Source organism: Ambystoma mexicanum, chromosome 4p (genome assembly GCF_040938575.1).
Source record: "Ambystoma mexicanum isolate Mex_15411 chromosome 4p, UKY_AmexF1_1, whole genome shotgun sequence".
In the NCBI taxonomy this organism is placed as follows: domain Eukaryota; kingdom Metazoa; phylum Chordata; class Amphibia; order Caudata; family Ambystomatidae; genus Ambystoma; species Ambystoma mexicanum.
In genome coordinates this window covers 969,091,495-969,115,497 of record NC_090927.1, presented here as the reverse complement: position 1 = coordinate 969,115,497, position 24,003 = coordinate 969,091,495, and the positions used below count along the sequence as shown (strand labels likewise).

At 44.8% G+C, this 24,003-nt stretch overlaps 1 long non-coding RNA gene across 1 annotated transcript in view; it reads left to right on the top strand.

Moving 5' to 3' along the window:
• LOC138453562 (uncharacterized) overlaps window positions 1–19,412 on the top strand; it is a 28,189-nt gene extending 8,777 nt beyond the window's left edge. Inside the window, exon 3 of the long non-coding RNA XR_011260469.1 lies at window positions 19,263–19,412. This is a non-coding gene — a long non-coding RNA (uncharacterized lncRNA). The remainder of the gene's footprint in view (window positions 1–19,262) is intronic.
• The last annotated feature ends 4,591 nt before the right edge of the window (window positions 19,413–24,003 follow it).

Here is a 24,003-nt window from a genome sequence, read left to right as displayed (position 1 = left end):
TACACCAGGTGTGAAGAACTATGCAGCAGATCTTCTGTCTAGAATGACAATGAAGGAGCAGACGAATAATGAAGAGGAGGAGCATGAGGTGGTTTTAGTAATTTTGGGGATGTCCATTCCACAAGAATAGTATGAAGAAGCTATGCAGGGGGACGTGAGACTGCTGAAGGGCAACAAGTGATCTTAAAGACGATGCAAAGGATAAGGAACTACTTCTGGTGGCCTGCCTGCAATGTGCAAATAGAATGAGTTGTAAGAAACTGTATCCTTTGTGAAAAAAGTGACCATGTCTGTGTGAGTGCAAAGTGTCATATGACAGTGACAGACATTCCCAAACATCCGTGGGAAAAAATATGGATGGATGTCATTGGGCCGATCTGGAGTGATGGTGTCCGCATCTATTGCGTTGTTGTGCTTAATCAGCTGACTAGGTGAGTCAAAGTTCTAATGACGGAGCAGAGTGATTGAGTTTCTGGAGAAGTTGTGTGGTCGGGAAGAATATCCCAGCATGGTGGTGAGTGATAACGGGTCCCTTTTCAGGTCAAGGGAGATGGAGAGATATTTCACGGAGCATGTAATTGTACACAAAATAAGTGCCACATATCACCCTGAGACTAACTGGATGGTGGAACGCTTTAACAGGGTACTAAAGATTCGATTTGATGGGCTTGGACTAATGGGAGAGATTGGAAAGCTGCTGCGAAGGAGATTGTTATAGCTCACAGGTTCATGACCTACAGTACTACACGTGTATCACCTTTTGAGCTCAGAAGGGACAGAAAAGCCAACACCAAGTTGTTCCCCCATCGGATGGGGAGTGTTGGCATTGCAGATGGTAAGGTGGAAGGTGTTGTCGGGAATATGAGGAGTGAGATGAAGAACAAAATGTGGTATGACAAGACTGGTGTGAGACATTGAGTGTCTCGACAGGTGGGAGACATGGTGAGAATTGAGTTGCTGTTTCCCCTCAGGAGTAATGGATGCAAATGGTTGAAACCGATCAGGGGGAAGGAGGTCTTTAGGTTTGCAATCAAGACCGAAGATGATTGTGTGCGGAACATGGAGAGAGTAATGGTGGTGAAAATGAATGATGGAAGCGAAGAGTGTGATACTAGGAAAAGAGCAGTTGGAGAGTTTTCCTTGCCAGATGAAGCAGGATTAGGGCAGTCCAGCTCAAGGTGTGGAAGGAGGTATTCCAAGCCGTAATAAGCCATATAATGTATAATCGGTTCCATAACAAATCCAATAGTTGAATGCCAAATTGCAAACAATACACAGAAGCATTGTACAACATTTCATGTTGGATGTATACTGCCAAGACAGAGAGCCACCAGTTTTCACTCATTTGAGTTTACTGATAAAGCCAATGGGGAGCGTCACATTGTGTCAGCAGATCCATGCTACTGAAGAGCCTGACAAATGGGCTCCACTCCCGTCCCCAAGTTGGGGGGGTTGCATTTCTGTGCTTCTTTTGGGACCCTTGAAGCAGCTTTTCCTTTTGCACTGAGGGACATGGAGGAAGACACGGAGGGGGGAAGGGCACGTCCCTGTTACGCTCACCTGGCTCCCACAGGGGCGTCGATCGGACCCAGACAGCTGCGACCTCCTCCAACGTGAAGCGTAGTGCGGAGATGACAGACTGGACTGGACCGCCTAATCACGTCTGCTTGACCCGTAGAAGTATTCTCCTGCAAGTGGAGAGAGGGATTTAGCCACCTGTGGATTCTAGTAATGGCTTCCCACTGTTCTCCCCACTAATCACCACCTATATTCACTTTCAGTAAGCTCACCTTATGTTTTTAAATGATGAGCTCTCCATCCTGCGTGGAATGCAGGGGCGCGTAGATACCAGTTACTTCACTGGTTTGAAGGCGTTGGAAGAGTTCGGATGAATATTGACTCCGAGGTTCCAGGCGAGAACCCGTAAGTATAAAGTTCAAAGAGTTCAATATGTCCGATGTTCACTCCTGTACATTCCTTTCTTGTGTTGCAGCTGGATCCAAGGGAAGATTGTTTTATGGCAGCTGATGGTGTTCAGGTAAGAGTCTGTATTACCCGACACTGTCCGGTAAAAGATGCGTGTATTTAAATTGCTGGTTTCTCTCTACTTACAGGTGCGGCGTAAGAAGTTGCGGTTTGTTACAGAATAATGCCTCCTGTTGTTAATCAGGTAAGTCTATGGTGGAGAGGTTGTATTTGTTGGCTCTCTCTGCTCACCTTATGTTTCTTTTGTCTCCTAGATGGTGGAATTCGGCAAAGAAAAATGATGGAGGCTGCGCCGGATCGAAAAATGCTGTGAGGACTGGTGAGTATGGCGCGGCGCTGCAGCTGGTGATGCGACGCGTGTAGAATAATGTCCTTTTCAAGTTCGAAGACGTGATGGATCCGGAATTCAGGTAAGGATTGAAATAATATCTGTGTTCTAACCTTTCCTTCTTCTTTCTTCTATTGCTAGGAGCTCTGGATTCGAGACGGGTGTGGCTGAAGACTGGATGCTGACTGCAGGCACGGTGAGTGTTACGCTGCTGGATGCAGAATAACACAAAGCATGTGCTGCTGTCGGGCGTGGTTTAAATAGCCTCCAAAGTAGTTCCAGGTAAGAAGTCCCTAGAACCACACCCGAGTAAAAAATAGTCCCTGTAGTAAAATAGTCCCATCCAGGCCTCAAGTTGGCTTGGATTCATTTGCAGCATGGTCTGCATGAGGTAAGTAAAGTCTATGAGCCTGGCGCATATGCCGCCAGGACTGATTTCTATTATGAGCCTGATGCCTAAGGCGCCAGGACTGAACCCAGACAGCCCCCAGCCGGGGCTGCTGGGGTTTTATTAAATATCTGGATGCCTGCTCCCGGGGCTGATGGGCTTGATCCGGATGCCCGGGGGTAGGCATCATGACAGCACTCCCCCCAAAGGCCCCTCCTAAAGTTGCTCTTCCCCTTGGTCCTGGTTTGTCTGGGAAGTTTTGATAGAATTTCTTCACCAACCGAGGTGCATGAATGTGGTCACTAGGCTCCCATGACCTTTCTTGTGGTCCGTAACCCTTCCAGTCGATTAAATAAAAAAGTCTTGATTTAACCATCTTAGAGTCCAGGATATTCTTTACCTCGAATTCAGGTTCTCCATCTATTAGGATGGGGTCAGGTGGTTTGGTTAATCTTGTCCCAGGTTGAACTGGTTTTAGAAGTGGAACATGAAAGACAGCATGAATCCGCATATTAGAGGGTAATTCCAATTTGACGGCCACCGGGTTGATAATGGCCTTAATGGTGTAAGGGCCCAAATATCTAGGATTGAAAGTTCGAGTTCCCTTTAGAGGTATGTGTTTTGTAGCCAGCCAAACTTGATCTCCAATCTGGTATTGTGGAATTTCACTTCGATGTCGATCAGCATTTTTCTTGAATTTCTCCTTTGCTTGTTTCAAGTGTTCTATTGCTTCCTTAAAGGCTTGTGTAATAGTAGAGTGCAGATAAGTCACTGCAGGCATTTCTAAGTGTTGAGGCGAATCGAGTTCTGAGGTTCGAGGATGATGTCCATATATGGTATAAAAAGGGGTTTGTCCGGTTCCTGAATGTACGGAGTTATTGTATGCGTATTTGGAAATCCATAAAATATCTTTCCAATTGCTTTCGGTTTGGTGTAGTATACAACGTAGGTATTGTTCAAGAGTCTGGTTGGTCCTCTCCGTCTGACCATCAGTTTGGGGGTGGTGACTGGTTGAAAGCTTTACATCGATTTGCGCCAATTGACCGAATTTCTTCCAAAATTGCAAAATGAATTGACTACCTCGGTCAGAGACCAATACGGAAGGAAATCCATGGATTCGAACAATGTTTTCGAGAAATTCCTTGGCCAAAATTGAAGCGAAAGGTAATCCTTTTAAAGGAATAAAGTGGGCCATTTTGGAAAAAAGATCCACAGTAACTAGAATGGTGTTAAATCCATTACACAGAGGTAGATCTGTAATGAAGTCTAAAGACAAGGTGCGCCATGGTGTAGGTGGAATATCCAAAAGTTGTAAAAGGCCAGCTGGTTTTTTCTTCTGACTTTTGTTTTGGGCGCAGATACCACAAGACATCACAAATGACTTTACGTCCTTTCGTCAGGTGGGCCACCAGAATTGTCTTTTAATTTTAGCTTCAGTTTTTGCGATACCTGGGTGTCCTTCCACAAGGGCGTCATGATAATTGGAGATGACTAGTTCTTGTAGTTGCTTGTGTGGTAGAAATAGACATCCTTGATAGTAAGGTAGGTAATTGATGACTGAATAATCTTGGCCTTTCTTTACTCAGTCCTGCAGGGATTGTTATTTCTTGGAATTACAACTGTAATTTCGATACTGTTTCCCGCAATAATTAACAAAATGTGAATAATCTCACCTTGACAGATCGAGTAGACCGCCAGAGAACAACCATGTGCAGCCGTGAAAGATACCCTAGGACAGCCCTGTCCTCTCCGACCCGGAGTGGGATTAACCAGGGGAGAGAACAGGGTCGCCAGGGAAACCCTCGATGGGGAAGAAAACCCTGGTAGAATCCGAAAGTGTTGTGGATCCGGATGGTTGATGAATGTCTTCTATGAGTGGCTGTGGAAGCTGGGCAGGAAGGCTTCGTCTGGATTAACAAAGGAAAATGGTCAGAGTGGTTGTGTAAAGAAGGGAATGGGAATTGGAAATTAAATGGCACAGTAAAAGGTTCTCACCAGCGGAGTGAAGGAGAGGATGATTGATTTAGGGCTTCAAAGGAGAAGAGATCGGGAGACGGGAGCTCTTAAAGAAATAATACTTGGGTCACAATCTGAATCAGGAGAGACAGAACGGCATTCTGATTTTATAGCACTTACAGCTATCGGGTGTTTCTGCAAGGATGAAATCAGGGTTGGCGTAATCGTGACGCCGATGGATATCTGGGCTCGATGAGAAATCCCGAGAGATAGCGAGACCGCAATGGGAGTGAGAGTCTGGAGATGAGAGCTTGAGAGACAAAAGGTTACAGGGTTAGTCGAAAAGTCAAACAGTAGAGGCAGAGATCTTGAAATCCCTAGAGGCGAACTCACGGAGCGTCTGTAGAAACAGAAGCGACGCGAGGAGTTGCCGGCTTCCGTGTTTGATAAAGGATCACGTGAGCAGGCCGGAACGTCTCGGAGAAACGTGAAGAGTCTAGACTGCTTCCTTCAGAACAGAAGCCATCTTGAGAAGGATTCTCGGGAGTCGCGTAGAGAAGAGTACCACACAACTGATTGCGAGCCCATAGCGACCACCTCCCACAATGTGTAACAGTATACCCCCTCCTCCTGGGGGGAGAACCCGGTTTACCCGGGAGAAAAAGAAAGAACCGTCGAATCAACTTAGGAGCATGAACACCATAAGCTGGTTCCCAGGATCGTTCAGCAGGTGAGTAGCCCTTCCAATCTACCAAAAACTGCAATTTACCCCTCCTGTAACGAGAGTCACAAATATTGGCCACTTCATATTCTGGACCAGTAGCAGTGAAGACCGGAGGCGGAGGAGGGTTCTCCGATCTCCGAAAACGGTCCGGAACGACCAATTTGATTTGAGATAAATGGAACACTGGATGAATCCGAGACCAAGAAGTCGGTAGGGCAAGTCTGATTGCAGCAGGTCCAACCCAGGATAAGACTTTAAAGGGTCCAAAATATCTATGAGATAATTTAGAAGGTACAAGATGCCGGGGAAGGAATCGGGATGCCAGCCAAACAGAATCTCCTGGGATAATAGTAGGGGCTGCCCGACGATGCTTGTCTGCGTTCCTCTTAGCCCGATCTTGAGCCTCTTGAAGCAACAGTTTGGCTAGCTTCTGACCCCCTTGTATATCCGAGAGAAGACTGTCAACCCCAGGGCAACAGGAAGCAGGAATAGAAACGGTAGGTACAAATGAAGGGTGATACCCATATGAACAATGAAAAGGACTAGTGTGAAGTGCAGAATGCTTGGCGTTGTTGTAGGCAAACTCTGCAAATGGGATCAATTCGACCCAATTGTCCAGGGCAGCTGAGATGAAACATCTCAAATATCCTTCCAAAGTTTGGTTTAATCTTTCCGTCTGCCCATTAGTCTGGGGGTGGTATCCGGAGCTTAAAGCTCTCTTGATTCCCAGAATGTGACATACCTCCTGCCGGAAAAGAGAGGTATATTGGGGGCCTCAATCCGATACAATGGTATCAGGGAGTCTGTGTCGAGAAAAGATTTCGGAAAGGAATATCTTTGCCATATCCGCCGCTCCAGGAAGTTTCACTAACGGGGTAAAATGTGCCAGTTTGGTAAAGTAATCGATGGTGACCATGATAGTGGTTTTATTCTCAGAAGAAGGTAGGTCCGAAACAAAATCGGTGGAGATTATCTGCCAAGGTCGGTCAGGAATAGGCATTCTTGAAAGTAAGCCCAGAGGAGACGTCAGAGGAGACTTAGACTGAGAGCAAATTGTGCAGGCTGCAACATAATCACGGATGTCTGCCTTTACTTCCGGCCACCAAAAATGTCGTTGAACAAGCTCCAAGGTTGAGGCATATCCTCGATGGCCAGCTGCTCGGGAGTCGTGACACATTTGTAGAACTTCTTGTTGTAGTGAAGGAGTGGGAATCAGAATCTGAGCTCCTCGAAAATAATGGCCCCTCTCTTCAGTGAGCTGATGGTTAGCGGCGATTTCTTCACATAGGAGTTTGTTTTGATTAGTGGAAGTCAGTACTTCATGAAGAAAATCAGTTAGGACTGCGATAAATCGTGCTGTGGGGAACATCCTTTCAGAACAGAAATTAGAAGTTGGAGAATCTTTTCGAGAAAGAGCATCGGCCTTTAAGTTTTGTTATCCATGAAGAAAGGTGTTTTCGATCCGAAAGGGAAGAAAGAAATAGGCCCAGCGAGCTTGTCTACTGTTGGTGGTCTGGGCATTCTGGATTACTCTGAGATTTTGGTGATCGGTTCGGACTTTGACAGGAAAAGAAGATCCCAACAGCAGATGTCTCCACTCTTCGAAAGCCCGCTTAATAGCTAAAAGTTCCTTCTCAAGAACTGAATAATTCAGTTCTGCTGCGTTGAATGTCCTAGACAGATACGCGACGGGTCTTTCTTCCCCCTGGTCAGAGAGTTGTAACAGCACAGCTCTCATTGCGTATTGAGAGGCATCAGTCTCCACGATAAACGGCTTGGTCTGATCAGGGGTGATCAAAATAGAGGCAGAAGTGAACATTTCTTTCAGAGTTTGAAAGGCACTTTGGGCTGCTTCATTCCAGAAGAATGTGACGTTCTTCTTTAGTAATTGTGTAATGGGCAGAATGATTTCAGAAAAACAGGGGATAAATTTCCTGTAGAAATTTGCAAAGCCTAGAAATGGCTGAATGTCTTTAACACAGGAGGGAATGGGCCAATCTAAGACTGCGGGCACTTTCTTTGGATCCATAGATATGCCCAGGCTAGATAACACGAAACCTAGGTATGTAACTTGCTCTTGATGGAATACACACTTTGAGGCTTTGCAGTAGAGATGGTTTGATTGGAGTCGACCGAGAACTATGTTAACATGATTGATATGGTCTTTCGGGTTGGAGGAATAAACAAGAATATCGTCCAGGTATACGATTACGAAATGAAACAAGATGTCAGCGAACAAGTGATCCATGAATCGTTGGAACACTGCTGGTGCATTCACTAGACCAAATGGCATCACATGATATTCAAAGTGTCCGAACGGGGTGCGAAAGGCTGTTTTCCATTCGTCCCCAGGAGCTATTCTGATGAGGTGGTAGGCTCGTCTGAGATCGAGTTTAGTGTAAACAGAAGCCCCCCGGACTCCCTCTATAATGTCAGATATTAAAGGCACGGGGTACTTATCAGGAATAGTAATCTTTTTGAGACCTCTCTAGTCGATGCAGGGACGGAGTTCCTCAGAATCTTTTTTGGGGATAAAAAAAAGAGAAGCGCCCGCTGGGGAGATGGACTCAGAGATTAGACCATTGCGTAAATTGGCCTGGAGATAGTCTTTTAGGACTGCCTTTTCCCTTTGGGACAAAACATAACATTCTGCCAAAGGGAATGGGCTGTTCTGGAAGAAGGTTGATATGACAATTGTCCCTCCTATGAGGAGGTAGAGTGGGAAATATGGGATTCTCAAAAACTGACTGAAACTTTCGATGACACAGAGGGATGATCTCTAGTTGGTTTATGGTGGGCCCGGTTGGATGGTCTGACACTTCAGTCGGAATGTGAACACCCACTGACTCCTGGGACAAACAATGATTTACGCAGAACTCAGACCCTAGGAATAAAGTACCCGCCGACCAGTTAATATAAGGGTTATGGAGTCATAACCATGGGAGACCCAAGATAAGAGGGAAGTGAGCGGCTTTAATAAGGTCAAAGACCAAAGTTTCTTTATGATTGGCAACCATACAAGTAATCGGTTCGGTCTGTTCCTTGATCGGCCCAGAGCTCAATGGACTTCCATCCACTCCTTGGATAGGAGTAATGATGGATTTGGAAACAAGTTGTATCTCGTGTTTCGTGGCCCAATCATTGTCCAGGAAATTGCCTGCAGCTCCACAGTCAATCAAGGCTGGTATGCCCGCTAACACTCGTTCTGAAAGAATCATGGATAGAGATACCACCACCATGGTTTGGCAAGTAGCTGTGTCAAGCGACATTCCCATTCGGTATGGGGAAATAGGATTTGGAGCCACTGCCGTTCTTCCCCTTGAGGTAGGGCTTTGAAGTTTCCCGATTTAGGAGTTGGGGTACGTCGTGGAGGAACCAAATGACAATCCTTCAAAACATGTAGTGAAGAACCACAATACATGCACAGTCCACCGGTCTTTCTTCTTTCTCTTTCAGAAGCGGATAGTGGTCCCCTCACAGCTCCAATCTGCATGGGCTCCTCATTTTGGAAGTGTGGTTTATTTCCTGTCTGATAATATTCACTAAAGGATCGGGTACTCTTGCTCTTTTTCCGTTCATAGGATCGTTCTTGCAACCGGTACTCAATTTGCATGGTTAGCGTTATCATGTCTGCTAAGTTGGCTGGGCGAGGAACTTTAGAAATCTCGTCTTTCAGCTCATCTGTTAAATCCCCTACGAAAAAGAGTAAGAAGACCCTCATCCGGCCATCCTAATTCAGAAGATAACTGCTTAAATTGGGTGATATACCCTAAAAGGTCCTTTCCGCTCTGTTTTAGGTCAAGAAGTCTTTCCTGAGAGGATACAGTGATTTCTTTCCTCCCAAACATGGATTTTAAACTGTTAGAGAAAGCAGCATAAGAATCAAGGATTACATTGTTTGAGGTAACCAAGGGCGTGGCCCATGCCAATGCGGGCCCAGATAAGTGAGAAATCACAAACCCCACCTTATCTTTGTCTGTTGGGAAAAAACGAGGTTTAAGTGTAAACTGGACCGTACAGCTATCAAGAAATTCTTTGAGTTTGTAAGGGTCGCCATCATACATTATCGGGTGTAATGTGGACGGGGGGTATCAGAAAATGCTCTAGCAACTTGTTGTCGTAATTGTACATTGTCCTGCTTAAGTGATTGTACCTCTAAAGACATGGCCTGCATAGCGGCCATTAATTGCTGCATTTGTTGTTCCATAATGGTCTTCGTCTGTCAATATTTTATTGGCGTCGCTTACTGTTATTTCTTGGAATTACAACTGTAATTTCGATACTGTTTCCCGCAATAATTAACAAAATGTGAACAATCTCACCTTGACCGATCGAGTATACCGCCAGAGAACAACCAAGTGCAGCCGTGAAAGCTACCCTAGGACAGCCCTGTCCTCTCCGACCCGGAGTGGGATTAACCAGGGGAGAGAACAGGGTCGCCAGGGAAACCCTCGATGGGGAAGAAAACCCTGGTAGAATCCGAAAGTGTTGTGGATCCGGATGGTTGATGAATGTCTTCTATGAGTGGCTGTGGAAGCTGGGCAGGAAGGCTTCATCTGGATTAACAAAGGAAAATGGTCAGAGTGGTTATGTAAAGAAGGGAATGGGAATTGGAAATTAAATGGCACAGTAAAAGGTTCTCACCAGCGGAGTGAAGGAGAGGATGATTGATTTAGGGCTTCAAAGGAGAAGAGATCGGGAGACGGGAGCTCTTAAAGAAATAATACTTGGGTCAGAATCTGAATCGGGAGAGACAGAACGGAATTCTGATTTTATGGCACTTACAGCTATCGGGTGTTTCAGCAAGGATGAAATCAGGGTTGGCGTAATCGTGACGCTGATGGATATCTGGACTCGATGAGAAATCCCGAGAGATAGCGAGACCGGAATGGAAGCGAGAGTCTGGAGATGAGAGCTTGAGAGACAAAAGGTTACAGGGTTAGTCGAAAAGTCAAACAGTAGAGGCAGAGATATTGAAATCCCTAGAGGCGAACTCACGGAGCGTCTGTAGAAACAGAAGCGACGCGAGGAGTTGCTGGCTTCCGTGTTTGATAAAGGATCACGTGAGCAGGCCGGAACGTCTCAGAGAAACGTGAAGAGTCTAGACTGCTTCCTTCAGAACGGAAGCCATCTTGAGATGGATTCTCGGGAGTCGCGTAGAGAAGAGTACCACACAACCGATTGCGAGCCCATAGCGACCACCTCCCACAATGTGTAACAGGGATGCTGGATCGAAAAAAGTTGTTGGATTTTTAAATGAATGTCTTGTAGAGTCTGTAGAGTAGTTATGCCAAGAATTCTTTGTTCTGAAATTATAGGCACCGGTTCCGGGTTCGAATATACTTCTCTCATCCATATTCGGGATAAGGCATCTGCTTTGCCGTTTTTACAACCTGGTCGATAAGTGACCACGAAATCGAATTCGGCAAAGAATAATGCCCACCGAAGTTGACGCAATGATTGGGCCTTGGCTGTTTTCAAATACTGCAGATTCCTGTGATCGGTTATTACAGTGATGGTATGCCTGGCACCGAGAAGATAATGCCGCCAAGCCTTGAAGGCGGACTTGATGGCTAATAACTCCTTATCAGTAACCGCATAGTTTAATTCGGGTGCTGAGAACTTTCTTGACCAGAATGCTACTGGATGAAGTTGACCGGTTTCGGGATCCTTCTGGGACAGGACAGCTCCCATGGCTAAACTGGATGCATCGGTTTCAACTATGTATGGAAGCTCAGTGCGGGCATGCTTTAAGACAGGTGCAGAGGTGAATTTCGATTTTAGCTCTTGGAAGTCTCTTTCAGCCTCTTCAGTCCACAAAAAACATTTGTTTTTTCACAAAAGTGCTGTGATGGGGTGTACAATATGTGAGTATTCCGGAATAAATCTGCGATAGAAATTAGCAAATCCAAGCATGCTTTGTACCCCTTTAACTGAACTGGGTGATGGCCACTTGAGGATTGCGTCCACCTTTCGAGAGTCCATTCGAACTCCTTTTGGAGTCAGGATAAATCCCTGGAATTCAACTTCTGTAGAGACACATTTCTCCAATTTTGCATATAACTTGTGCTGGCATAGTTTCTCAAGGACTGCACGAACGTGCTTCAGATGCTCTGATTCTGAGGAGGAGTACACTAGAATATCGTCTATGTATAGGACAACACAGACGTCAATGAGTTCACAAAAGACATTGTTCATAAAATACTGGAAGGCTGCTGGTGCATTGCACAACCCGAACGACATCACCTGGTATTCGAATAACCCGTACTTGGTGCGAAAGGCAGTCTTCCATTCATCGCCTTTCTTTACACGTACCAGATGATATGCCACTCGGAGGTCTAACTTAGTGTAGATACAAGCATCCTTTACTTGATCTAGTAATTCAGGGATCAGAGGCAATGGGTATCGGTTTTTTACCGTAATCTGATTTAATGCGCGGTACTTTATGCACGTTCTAAGGTCACCTTCCTGTAAAAAAAGTGTTCATGCTGCCTGAACTAAAATATGTGCCAGTGTTATCACTGTAACACACTTTAGTAATGGTGCTTAGTGATGGTGCTTCGAATATATGCCAGTATGTCAGTGTGCCATTATAAATCCTATTTGTGGTGTGAGCCAGCACATTCATAGTACCAGTGCTCCGCCCCCTCAAACAGACACACACACTGACTCACTCACAAATGCACACACATTCAAACTCTCTTGCGTACACACACTTCGCAATCACTGCAAGCAAGCAAAACATAGTTTTTGCCCCTTTTTTGAAGTGTACATTTCAATGTGGTGAGCCAGTGTCTTAATTCCATCCAGTCAAGACCTGGTCACACGAGTAGAGAATGCAGCAGAGCGTGTGTGATGGGACCTAGATAGGGAGTTAAAAAAATAATGTCACCTACATCATGCCTAGTGAGGTTTTGGTGTACCGATTGCACTGTGCATTTACAGTAAGTAATCTGATAAAAACCAAAGTAGAGATTTGGCAATTCAGCGCCAATGTCCCAACGTTCTGCTACCAATTGCTGCACGCCTCTTGGTTAAAACCCCAATGAAAGTAAAGTTCTTGAAGATTTAGGAATGCACGCAGCATGCCACAAAGCTCCACTGACCATGCGTGGGACCTTCCCACATATAATCACAAATTGCAATATCAAAGCAAATCCGGGACTAAGCAGGTGGTAGAGGGTGCAACCGGACAAGTGGAGTGACCACCACTTCCCCTTGCTCTGCTACTGCTCCTCTGACAGGTCATATACATCCCCTTTAAGAAAAAAAAGCACCCCTCCCATCCATGCAATGCCGAAAAACGTCCTGTTGCTCATTCATGGTGTATGTCCAGTTGCATTTTACGACAGCCCCATATATTTTGTACTGTTAGTTATTTTGAGTTGTCAGTTGGTCACGAGAAGGGTGGGTTAAGGCAATTGACTGCAAACTGCAGGCCCTACATTTGTGCCGTGGCACATTTTCTGATCTTGTGCCCAGGCCCCGCTAATTGCACACCTGCACTGCCTCCCTGGTAATCCCTGCACCTGGGGACTGTTATTCTGTATCCCTACGGTCCCCTTACCAGCACATATGTTTGCTCTTACCTTGCACTTGCCACCATCTGGCCGTTTTATTTATCTTATTATTCTACTATCCCATGTACTGCACTTTCCCCCCTCCCTTCCCTCTCGCACTTTTCCCTTTCCCCCCTTCCCATGCACTTGCGCGATCTGAAGGACACCTGGCCTAGTAAGATCGTTGTCTGTCTTCCCCCTGTTTCCCCCTCCCTTGCCTCGTCACGCCCCAAGGCGCGTTATAAATGCCATACCATATCATATCATATCATAACCTGAAAATGCATTATTGAACCTAACTCAGTGTACTACAACACCCCACGGCATACAAAACAGAAAAAGCGATTTGCAGGCCTAAAAACAAATAAATGCAACCCTCTCTGATGTTTCCATAGTCAAAATGATTCTCAACAGTTGTTACTGGGTGGTCTGCTGACCAAGGGATGGCACAATAGCCACCACTAAAACATTTGACCTGAACCAGTGATCGAAGTGATAGGGAACGATCAGGAGCAGTGCTCCACTACTTTTGTTTTTATCTGTTTATCATTCCTGTACTTTTAATGATCAAATGCACCATTCTATACAGAGGATTTGTCCATTCCTGTCTTTTTGCTAGTGTAAAGTTGTAATAGGAGTCTTTTTTACTGGGTCACTTTGACTATTGCAATGCCCCGGATACAACACCCGTAACACATTGCAATATGTTTCTGCCTATCCTCTCCCCTGCTGATACCACAGTTCCACTACTTTGATCGATACACTTCTACCACTGAGCCCTATTTCACAACACATCTCAGGGCACGATTCCAATCCCGAAACAACACAGATTAACACAGGCCGAATGTACACCACCACAATATACCTTTCTACTCTACATTTCCCTAACCAACACACAAACCAACAACCAACACATCTCCCCATACTCCTTAAACACCCATCGGTCAGGCCCCAAAGAACTCCACAAACATTTTACATAACCTGGAGCGTACATTAACAACTGCTTCAGACAACCTACAAAACGTATATCACATTTACACACCACAAAGAGCCCTACATTTTCATATTTGCACACATCAATAATGCAGCAAGCAACCTTACCCTGCTCCTCCTCCTCCTCCTCCTCCTCCTATGTTGGTCTAAGACCATGAAAGGGCAGAAGTTGTGCTGTGCAACTCCCAATGACATGTCATAATTACAGGGCATAGCAAAGGGTGTTACTCATTCTACTGTGAGGAAGAGCGTTGTATGGCCCAGGATGCTGTGATGACTGGCGGTAGCGGAGGAGGAAATGAATGCGGCCTTTTCTGCAGTCCGCCCCATTTACTGGATTCTCTGGTGACCTGACTAGCTGTTCAGTAGGTATGTCCTCCTATGTAAATGAAGTGAGGATAAGTGTGGCAGGATCAGTGCTACAATACACCAATTCTAGGTGACAACATGAGGGACACTAGCAATGGAGCATAAGGATACCAGTTTATCCCTTAAACATGACATCTGCCTCATTGTAAGAGAGTCTTTTTACAAACAGCATGAACTTAATCTCTTCTAGGGACTGTAAATGTTTGCAGACAAGATGCAGATAAGATGCAAGGACAAGACTTGTCCTTTAGCGGTAAAGTGAGGTGTAAAAAAGTGGGCAGCAGACTAAAGTCTCACATTACCGATCCAGCAATGTGCACCCACTATGAAATGTAGACACTTGACCACATACCTTCAGAACTCTAGATGGTACAAGTATTTAGTTGTTTGTTTTCAAGAACTGTACAGCATCTTTCTTATAGAGATTACTCGCAAAGTGCACATATCAGCTGTATGACAAATATATACATTGTTATATTAAGCAGAGTATGATTACAGATTTATTTTCCACATCCTGGTTAGAAAATACAAATTCCAGAATGCAAAGTGTTGAAAGCTTGAAAAATCTCTTTCATAGCAGACATAAATATACACTAAGCTTTAAAAAGACGTTTTACTTGCCTCACTTTAATTGTCTTGGAAAGAGGCACAGCATGTGAAGTTAACACGAGGTCATCTGCTGCCTTTTCCTTTACACTGATAATCCGTTGGTAACATAAAGGTGTTGACTGGGTCATTCCCAGGCCATTGTTAAGGGGCCAGGATGCAGCATTCCTGGTGTACGTCCCAGAGCTCAAGTTGAGGGAACACTCGGGTGGACGGTGCCCCCCCATTTTTTTTCGGAATGTGGACTCCACCCACCAGGGTGTTTTAGAGGCCGTGTGTAAAACAAGACACTTTGACTGTCTTTTTTGAAATGACAAATTTACGCACAATCTGGGGATTCGAACCGCAGTTGCTAGATTCGCGGGTCAGGCACTTGTATGTCAATGAGTCCCCTATTTTTATTTTTAGGACTTGACCCCTGGTGGATCCTGTTTATCTTCATTCTCCTCAGGCTCGGACAGGCCTACATGGCAATAAGGCAATGCCCAATGTTCAGGACCCACATGACAGTGTGGGCCAGTTTTCTGTGCAAAGTGGGGCCGTTTTCTGTAACAAAATGGGCCAGTCTGAGAAGTTTCTTCACTCTGCGGCCGGTATTTTTGACCAAAATTACAGAACAAAGATTCTTTAAAATGCACTATTTGAAACGCATTTTACCAAAAACTCCCTGTTAGGTGCTAAACAAACAGTCTGTCATGAAAGGAACAAATTGTCATTTCCAACTATAGGCCACTTTTTTATTGGTGCCTGAACAAATTTGATGCCCCAGGCCGACCCTGATTGCCCTTCCTTTATCCTTGAAGGAGTTTTTCACTCTCAGATCTCGACATACTTAAATCTGCAGTCCTTGCTTCCCCTGGCTCAATCTGGTTTTTGTCCTACACACTCAACTGAAACCCAAAACATCATTTCTCCATGTTACTAACTCTCTTCTCCTCTGGGCACTTCCTTCTTGATCTTTCTGTGGCTTTTGACACAGTGTCGGGCACCCCACAAAGCTTACTAACCTCTCAGTTTTGGGATTCTCTGATCCACTCACACGCTGGTTTCATATATATCTCTCTGACTGCACTTATTCTGTCCCTTGTAGGGATGGGAGGGGGTCAAACATCCTTAGCTCATACTCTTTGCTATAGTGCCCTGCAAGGCTCCATACTTGGTCTTTTGCTTTTCTCCAATCATATTGTTCTCCTTTTTTTCTCTTATTGAGTCTTTCAAACTCTCATCTCACTTCTACACTGACAACTCCCAGATCTTCTCCTCTTTCACTTCCTTTTCTGATTCTCTTCATTCCTCTGTCACTGCCTGTCTCTCAGCTGTCCAGTCCTACATGGCGACTTGCTTCCTACATCTTAAGCCATCCAAAACAGAGATCCCCTTCTACCCACCATCCTCCCCTCCTGCCCCCATCCCCAGGTCTTTTCTTTCCTCCTTCTTTGCTACCTTTTTCCTTCTCTTCACGTATTCTCAGTGTTATCTTCGACTCTTCAATCTCTGTCTCCTCACATATTTCGTCAGTCCGCAAACATCTGCTGTTTCCATCTTTTCAACATTCATCGTATTCGTCCCTTACTGTCTTTTCACGTGGCTAAACTCCTTATTGCATCCTCAATGTTCTCCTGCTTCGCTTTCTACTCCCTCATTGGCTTGTGTTCCTCACATCTTACTAATATCCACTCAGTCTTCAATTCAGAAATTCATCTTCTTTTTTAGTATCCCCTTTCCTCTTTTTCTTCTTCTCTCTTAGCTATCTCTATACTTCCTTAAAACTCCTGTCTTCTTTTTCACTTTCTCTGTGTTGTTTTCAAATGTTATCACAGACTTTCCCCACACCGTCCATCTTGCTGCTCTCATCTCATTTTACTCACCCAATTCGTTCACAAAACCTTTATCTATTATCTGCCCCTAAACCATCCTGCGCTCCTTCTTGCATTCGGTCCTTCTCTCTTAATGCTCCAAAACTTTGGAATTCTCTGCCCCTCGACATACGTTCCTTCCACATCTATTGATCTTTCCTAAAATCTCACTGTGTTTCCACTCTCTCCTCCCGGTAACAATCTTCTGGTCCGATTATTTATATTTCAACCTGTGTGTATTGTGTTGTGTAACCATGTGCAGCACTTTAGCTAATGCGCTATACACATTGCAAAAAAATACAAAATTCTAAAAGCCACAGAGGCAGCAATGTCTGGCACTGTTGTGTGTTGTTCTTTATTTCAACTCCTGGAGCGTGTATATTTTGGGCGCCTCTTCGGTCCCATAATGTACCCAGATAAAAGTTGCAGCCTGAGTGGCAGGGACTGCATCTGGAGAGCTGCCAATATGCAACATAGTTGTTGAATAGCTATGAGGGCTTCTTTGTTTTGCGTGTGTCCCATTGATGACTTTTCACAATATACATGTGGGGAGGACTGTTGCAGCGGTGTAGGAAATGATCAGACATCAGCCTACTTGGAAGTATAATTTGAAGCATGCCTTGAGCCGCAGGTGTCCAATGTCATCTCCCTGAGATCCCTGCCTCGAGGTTCATAGGCATAAGCCATAGAGATAGTTTAGAGAGTTAAGGATTTGTTGCTGAGATAATGGATCCAACTTTGGGTCAGAAGTTAAAAATCCTGGAAAGGCCAACTTGCTCTCTCAACCTTCCCAGTACCATTAATAGCAACACCTGCGGTTTCCAGTGTTACCCAACAGGGAAATAATGGTAGCAATCGCTGCATAGCAACACGTTGTTATCACTATATGATAAAGTAGAGTTACACTAGACAAAGCCTGTCGTTGTAGTTTTTTCTCTATCACACACTGCTCCAGTGGCAGTATGTGTTTGTGCTCAGAAGAATAGGCGACTGAGCAAAGAGAGAGTAACCCGGCCATTTTATTGTTTTACTTTTGTCTCTAATAGTAGATAAATATATCAACATGTTTTTATTGTATTATTTTTAAATGCACAAATACAAACAAGTAATTTCACAGTGCATGAGGGAAAGAAGTAAAAGGGAAGCGTGGGGTGTCAAAACTGGCCCAATAAGTGCAAGGGCACAAGGGAGCATTGTTGACCAATGATTGTTGACTACGCAGAGCCACAACTACCTAGTATACAGATCAGCAATTGCATCACGTCAGAGGCAGGAGTGAACAAGGGTGCGAACTTTCAAAACTGTTACCACAGTACTGATGATATAACTTCACAGGACCTGACGGCAAACCAAGAAAGGACAGGCCACGGTGCTCTGATAGGTAGGAGGGGTAGGGTCCTAGCATGTTCGGGCAGTCCCCCTCCCCTTAACTGCTGTAAAGTTAGGGAACTTGTACCGCTTGCAGATTAAGGCAAAGTACCAAGATGAGAAGGGGCTCAAGTTGCCATGGGTGGGAGAAGTGTGAGGGTGGGCTGCAGTGAAAGGGAGGAAGGGCGGAGATGACTGAGCAGTCATTTACTAAGTGCATGTGGCCTTGAGGGTACCTGGATTCTTGAGCAGGTGGGACTTCACCGCTCATTTGAATCTGAACTCATTCTCTTGTAGTCCCAAGGCATTTGGAAGGGCTTTCCAGAAAGTGGCTGTGTTGTATGCTAATGATTTTACCCTCCTTTTGCTGTTCCCTTGGTTTGGTTATAAGAAGGTTCTTATTCTTGGATCTAAGCAATCTGCAGGGATGATATTTAGCCACTAAGGTTGTGATGTATTGATGTCTTTTCCTAGACAGACCGTGGTGGGTAAAAGACAGTGCTCCGAGTGTTATGCAATGCTCCATTGGAAGCCAGCGGGATGCTTTGAGGCCCGGTTTGTGATGTGGTTATGTGTCCTAAGACCCAGAATCAGCCTAGCTGCATAATCCTGTAGAAGGGCAGAGTTAGTGTGTTTGTATTTTGTTAATACCTAGGTAAATTCCATTACAGTAATCCAATTCAGATAGTACCAACCATCTATCTAGTTCTGCTTCCTTTTTGGGTCATTTAAAAAAAAGGACAGATTTTTTCAGCAAGTGTATTTGGAAGTTGGACTTCATAACCACATCCTCGTCCTGAGGTGAACAAGGTAAGATTTCATTAACTAGGATGCCCAAGTTCCTGACTGTCCCAGTGGCACAAGCAATGAACCCTTCTCCGTGGGTCAAAGGCTAGGGACGGAGCTAGGCATTTGGGTGTTGAAGAATAATTCACCTTTTTATGGTACGGTTCTTCCTAAATGGATTCAAAAGTGGACTTATGTTTGCATATTTTGCCTTACTTCACAGCTGTCAATGGCACATCTACTGTACAAGGTTATTCATGGTGTTTCCACTGCATCAAATATTCTGTCTGATTGTGCAACACCATGCCACATGTAAGCATTTCTGTGCTCTGTGCCCCTCTAGTTGTGCTTATGTGGCTTGAGTGACCAAGACCGCAGAGTGGCTCATGGGGAGTTGGTTGCAGTGCAGCTGTTGATGGAAGACGTCCTTCAGAATAATTATGACTTCCACCAATTGGACTCAGAAGGCCAAGAAGCACCTTCTCCTAGTGGAATACAGGTCTGGTATTTTAACCACTACAAAGTAGTTCTACAACTGATATCACATCACAGAGGAAAATGCATCCTTTTTCCCTTGGGCATTCCTTTTGTCTAAAGGAAATCAAGAGATCTGCAACAAACATGTCACAGACACATACATTCTCCAAAACCAAAGTTTCTGGTCAAGCGCTCAAGTGCTGAGCATAGGACTGGGCTCATCGACCCACAGAATCTGGTTTATGTGAGTGTTTGGAAATATTAAGTAATCTCCATTGAAATTAATTGCATGTACATTCTTGTTCATCAAAGCCATTGTAGATATTCTGTAAACCTGTCTTGATTTTGCTATTTTTTCTTTTGAGACATTCTGCTGCTAAACATCACCATTTACTCTTTGCTTGCCCAATCCTTTCCAATACCAAAGGCAAATTAAGCAACTAATTAATTACTATAAAAACCTAATATCTAATCCAGCCAACACATGTTTCGCAACAGTGGGCACTTTCTCAAGGCGTAGAAAGTTCAACTGTTCATTAATCGTGGGGGTCATGTGAAGGGTGGTTCTTGAAGTAAGCATGTAAGGAAGAGTTCCCTTGGCACTGTCACTTCCTGGCTTAAATTTGAAGAGAAGGTGCTGTGAAATTGCTTTGAACCATTGAATCTATGTGCAAAAGACTGTCATGATCACAATAATATTACATTTTGGCTGCCGGATGCTGGTGTAGAGACATCCCGGGCCGTGCAGGGCCTTGCACATTTCTTTGACTGAGGCCAATAAGATAGCAGCGGCAGCACCTACAGCAAACTTTGTGTCATGTTCCACTGCAGCTGAACGGAGATGAGAGGTCTGTCATTGAGCATACAACAGTACTCAAAAAGGCTGAATACTTTTAGGGGTGCTCATGTAGATGTAATGTATGAATTGTTGGTCTGAGAGAGGGCTGTGAGACTGGAAACATGGAGGAGTGCATGGAAAACCTTAGTTGGAATGGAAAAAGCTTTCATTTCAGAAGTACCATTTCCCAAAACAATTTGTAATAGAGCGTGCACTGAAGTAATTGGGGCCTCGCCCTAAACTAGGAGCTATCCCATGCTCATGGGTTCTTAAATATGTAAAATGCCATGGCTGAGTGACCACCCTATGACTGGCCGGAGAACAAGGGGAGCTTCAATCCCAATCATGATTCTGAGATTTTTCCCCGCACTTCAGCCTAGGAGTTTGGAGAGCGAGGAAATCCTTTTATACTGCAAAGAAACTTCGATGTGATAAGAATATCATGGTAAAGAGGGAGATATGTCTCTGACAAGTTGAGGAGATCATTGGGGTTGGGGGGTTAGGGAGATGGCAATATTTAATGTTAATTATGCGAGAAACAGTGAGAAGCTTTTTTGTTGGAAATAATATTTCATCCTTCTGGCCTGAGTAGGACTGAGTAAAAGAGTACATATATTCAAACACACATGCCATGATGAGTGCTGAAATCAGGCTGCTATCATGGAATATACATGGACTAAATAACCATCAAAGAACTATAATATTATTAACATATGCTTGCAGACATGGAATCAGTATTTTATGCCTCCAGTTTTCAAGTGACATCAAATACATAACAACGTGGGTGAAACCGCGAGAGCAAGTGGACCACTGGATACCTTTCAGCATACTCTAGCTATGCAAGAGGAATAGCCATCATGATTTTGAAGTTAATGCGATACACACATGCAATCACGGAACCTGAGGGTAAATTCATCTTCATGGTTGGCTCAATAAATAACTATGGCATACAAATACTACACGTATCCCTCAGCAAACACTGAACACCAGAATTTTAAAAAAAAGGTTGCTGGTCACCTGTCACATAGGTTGGAAACACTATCAATATGGGTTGGGGATTTCAATCATGTGTATGATGTAACTATACACTGATCACACAGCAAACAAAGGCCCACCTCTAAATCAATCAAAAACTCTGTACTGCACTATCATTTTGCAGATTTATGGAGATCGAAACATCTGGCACCAAGGGGGTTTTCCTATTACTCGAGAGTGCATGACCCCTTGGCTAGAATCGATTGTATATTTGTCACACATGAAATATCTTCCTGCTGTCAGAATGCATTATTCTGCCGAGAACATTAATCGATCATAGCCAAAAACAAAATCATAATGAGGCTGCCAGGTGATTTCAGTTTGACTCAATGGAATGGACCTTGCCTTCGAGGTGCTGACCAGAATGGGGCAAAGTCATGATATAATTCACTAGCTGAAATTGTTATGTACGGCTCTGTAGTCAAGAGCCATCACAAATCCAGATATATCACCGAGCTTCACATTTCTGAGGGGTATGAGACAGAGATGCCTATAGTATTTGCTTGGTTATTTAACCTTTCACCCACTTTTTTGCTTCAGAAACACACATAGCAAGGTGTTTGGTGTGGTTAAGCTGGTCCCTGATCTTCCTTTAAGTGGACGACATGGCACTACATGTCACTGGCCGACAGTTTAATTTTAACCTGTTAGTTAACAATGTGCTGAATACAAACAGTACGTAGGGCCGGGAATAAATTGGGGCAAATCAGAGCTGCTATATAGACTGAGTTTAGATATTGTCCAGCTGTACCTGAGAGTGCATGTGGCTCCAGAACCTGATGTGGTATTTAAACTTAATTCTGCGATTCCACAGCAAGAACAAAGAATATAAAGATGGATTGTTTTACTGCTATCTCTAACCTTTATAGCCACTGTAATTAAAATCATAGTACTCCCACTTGTCTCAGGCAAACCCTGTATGTTTACTGCTGAAATTCTTTGCACAGTTGAAGTCACTGTTGGTTAGATTGCTGTAGAGGGGTAAGCAACTGTGCTTACATTTGGAATTCCTTACTGAACCCCATGACAGGCACTTCATCCTCTATCCTTATACTACAGGGTAGATGAAGTTCCCTGCTGTGTACTGGCTTCAGAAAATGGGAACTGATCTGCATGTGAAAATGGAACAGTTACTGACAGGGCCTACTACATTGAATACCTTCGTTTCCTAAGGGATGAGGGGCCTTTCTAGCAGACTAAATCCAGTGCAGAGTACTCACTGGACGTGGCAGAACATCACCATGATCATGAACGATGACGTGCTGTTATCCCCTCTCATACCACTACTGGAAGGTAAAAGACGTGGTATTACATGTGATGCATATATGTACAAAACATGGAGTGGGCTGGAGATTACAGAGTGGGCTGACATAACTGAAAGGTGATACATCTCATTGCATCTAAATGTATTCACATACTACAGTCTGAGATTTGATCTTAAACAACATTGTCCGAACATACCGCTGAGCCCGCTGTAGGAGCAGCCCGCGCTGCCCCCGAGATGCAGAGAGGAAGTGGTAAGCTCCAGGCATAATATCAGCTGCCTCAGAGCCCCCGTTATCCTCACAGCACATCTTCGCCTCATCCGCTCTAAAATCGCTTTTATTGAAGAGCACCTGTCTGCTATACTCTACAAATGCTGCTAACCTTACTTACCTGCAGCCTCCAAGCACATATTGCCCATGTGTTTGCATTCCACTCGAAATTCGTTTGTCAGGCAATTTAAAGATGGCCGCCGTAATTTAAAGATGGCCGCAGCGCTTTGGACCCCCGCGCCTGACCTTGTCCTGAATGCCTGCCTGACCTGCACCCTGCATCCTGCCTCCGGATTGGTGCTGACTGGCAACACATCGTGCCTCCAATCACCAGTAGGTGAGAGCCGGCCAATGAGGTAAGGCCCAGAGAGAAGGCCATCCCCCTGACTGAGCTGACCGAGCGCAGCCACGCAGCCAGGCGACGTCCTTATGCCCAAAAACATCTGCAATTCATCTTGCCTCTAGTGCCACTCCGGCTAACTCAACCAGCAGTGCTTGACCACCTGCAATGGAAGGTAATCCACGCTACCTGCATCACCTTTAATGTACTTTATTGACTCTGAGATACAGCGCTCTCCTTACCGTCTATAGTGCTCGCCCACAGTTTGCTACCAACGTGCTCACCTGCAGCACCCCTGTTTAACACCTGCCATACTGCCTATGATTTACCTGCAATGCTCCCTTATTGCGCCTGCCTCAGACTAATGTGCGCGATTCTTGAGTTAGTCTGCCTACCTCCTGCATTATCCAAACCTGCTGCGCACATATTCTGATCTGCTCCACATGTATGCTACATCGCTCTTCTGCCTGATAATGCTTGAGGTGCAATGCCTGTTTGACGTGCCACACTTTTGAATGGTGCCTTGTGTACTCTGCACTGCTCCTTACTTGATGTAAGTGTAGTGTACTTGCGTAACCTAACCTGCTGTGCCTCACTACTGATTGGTGCCCCATGTAAGTTGCATTGCTCTTTGCCTGATATGCCCACATTTGCTGTAAGCCTGGTATCTGCTTTGCCTTTTGTACCTCTGCTATGAAGGTGCCCACTCATTCACCCAGTACTGCCTAGACTGCCGCATTGCTACAACTGTACCCTGTGACCTTTTTGAGACCCTTTTGGTCGCCTACCATTGCACCCTGTGACCTATCCGAGACCCTTTTGGTCGCCTACAACTGCACCCTGTGACCTATCCGAGACC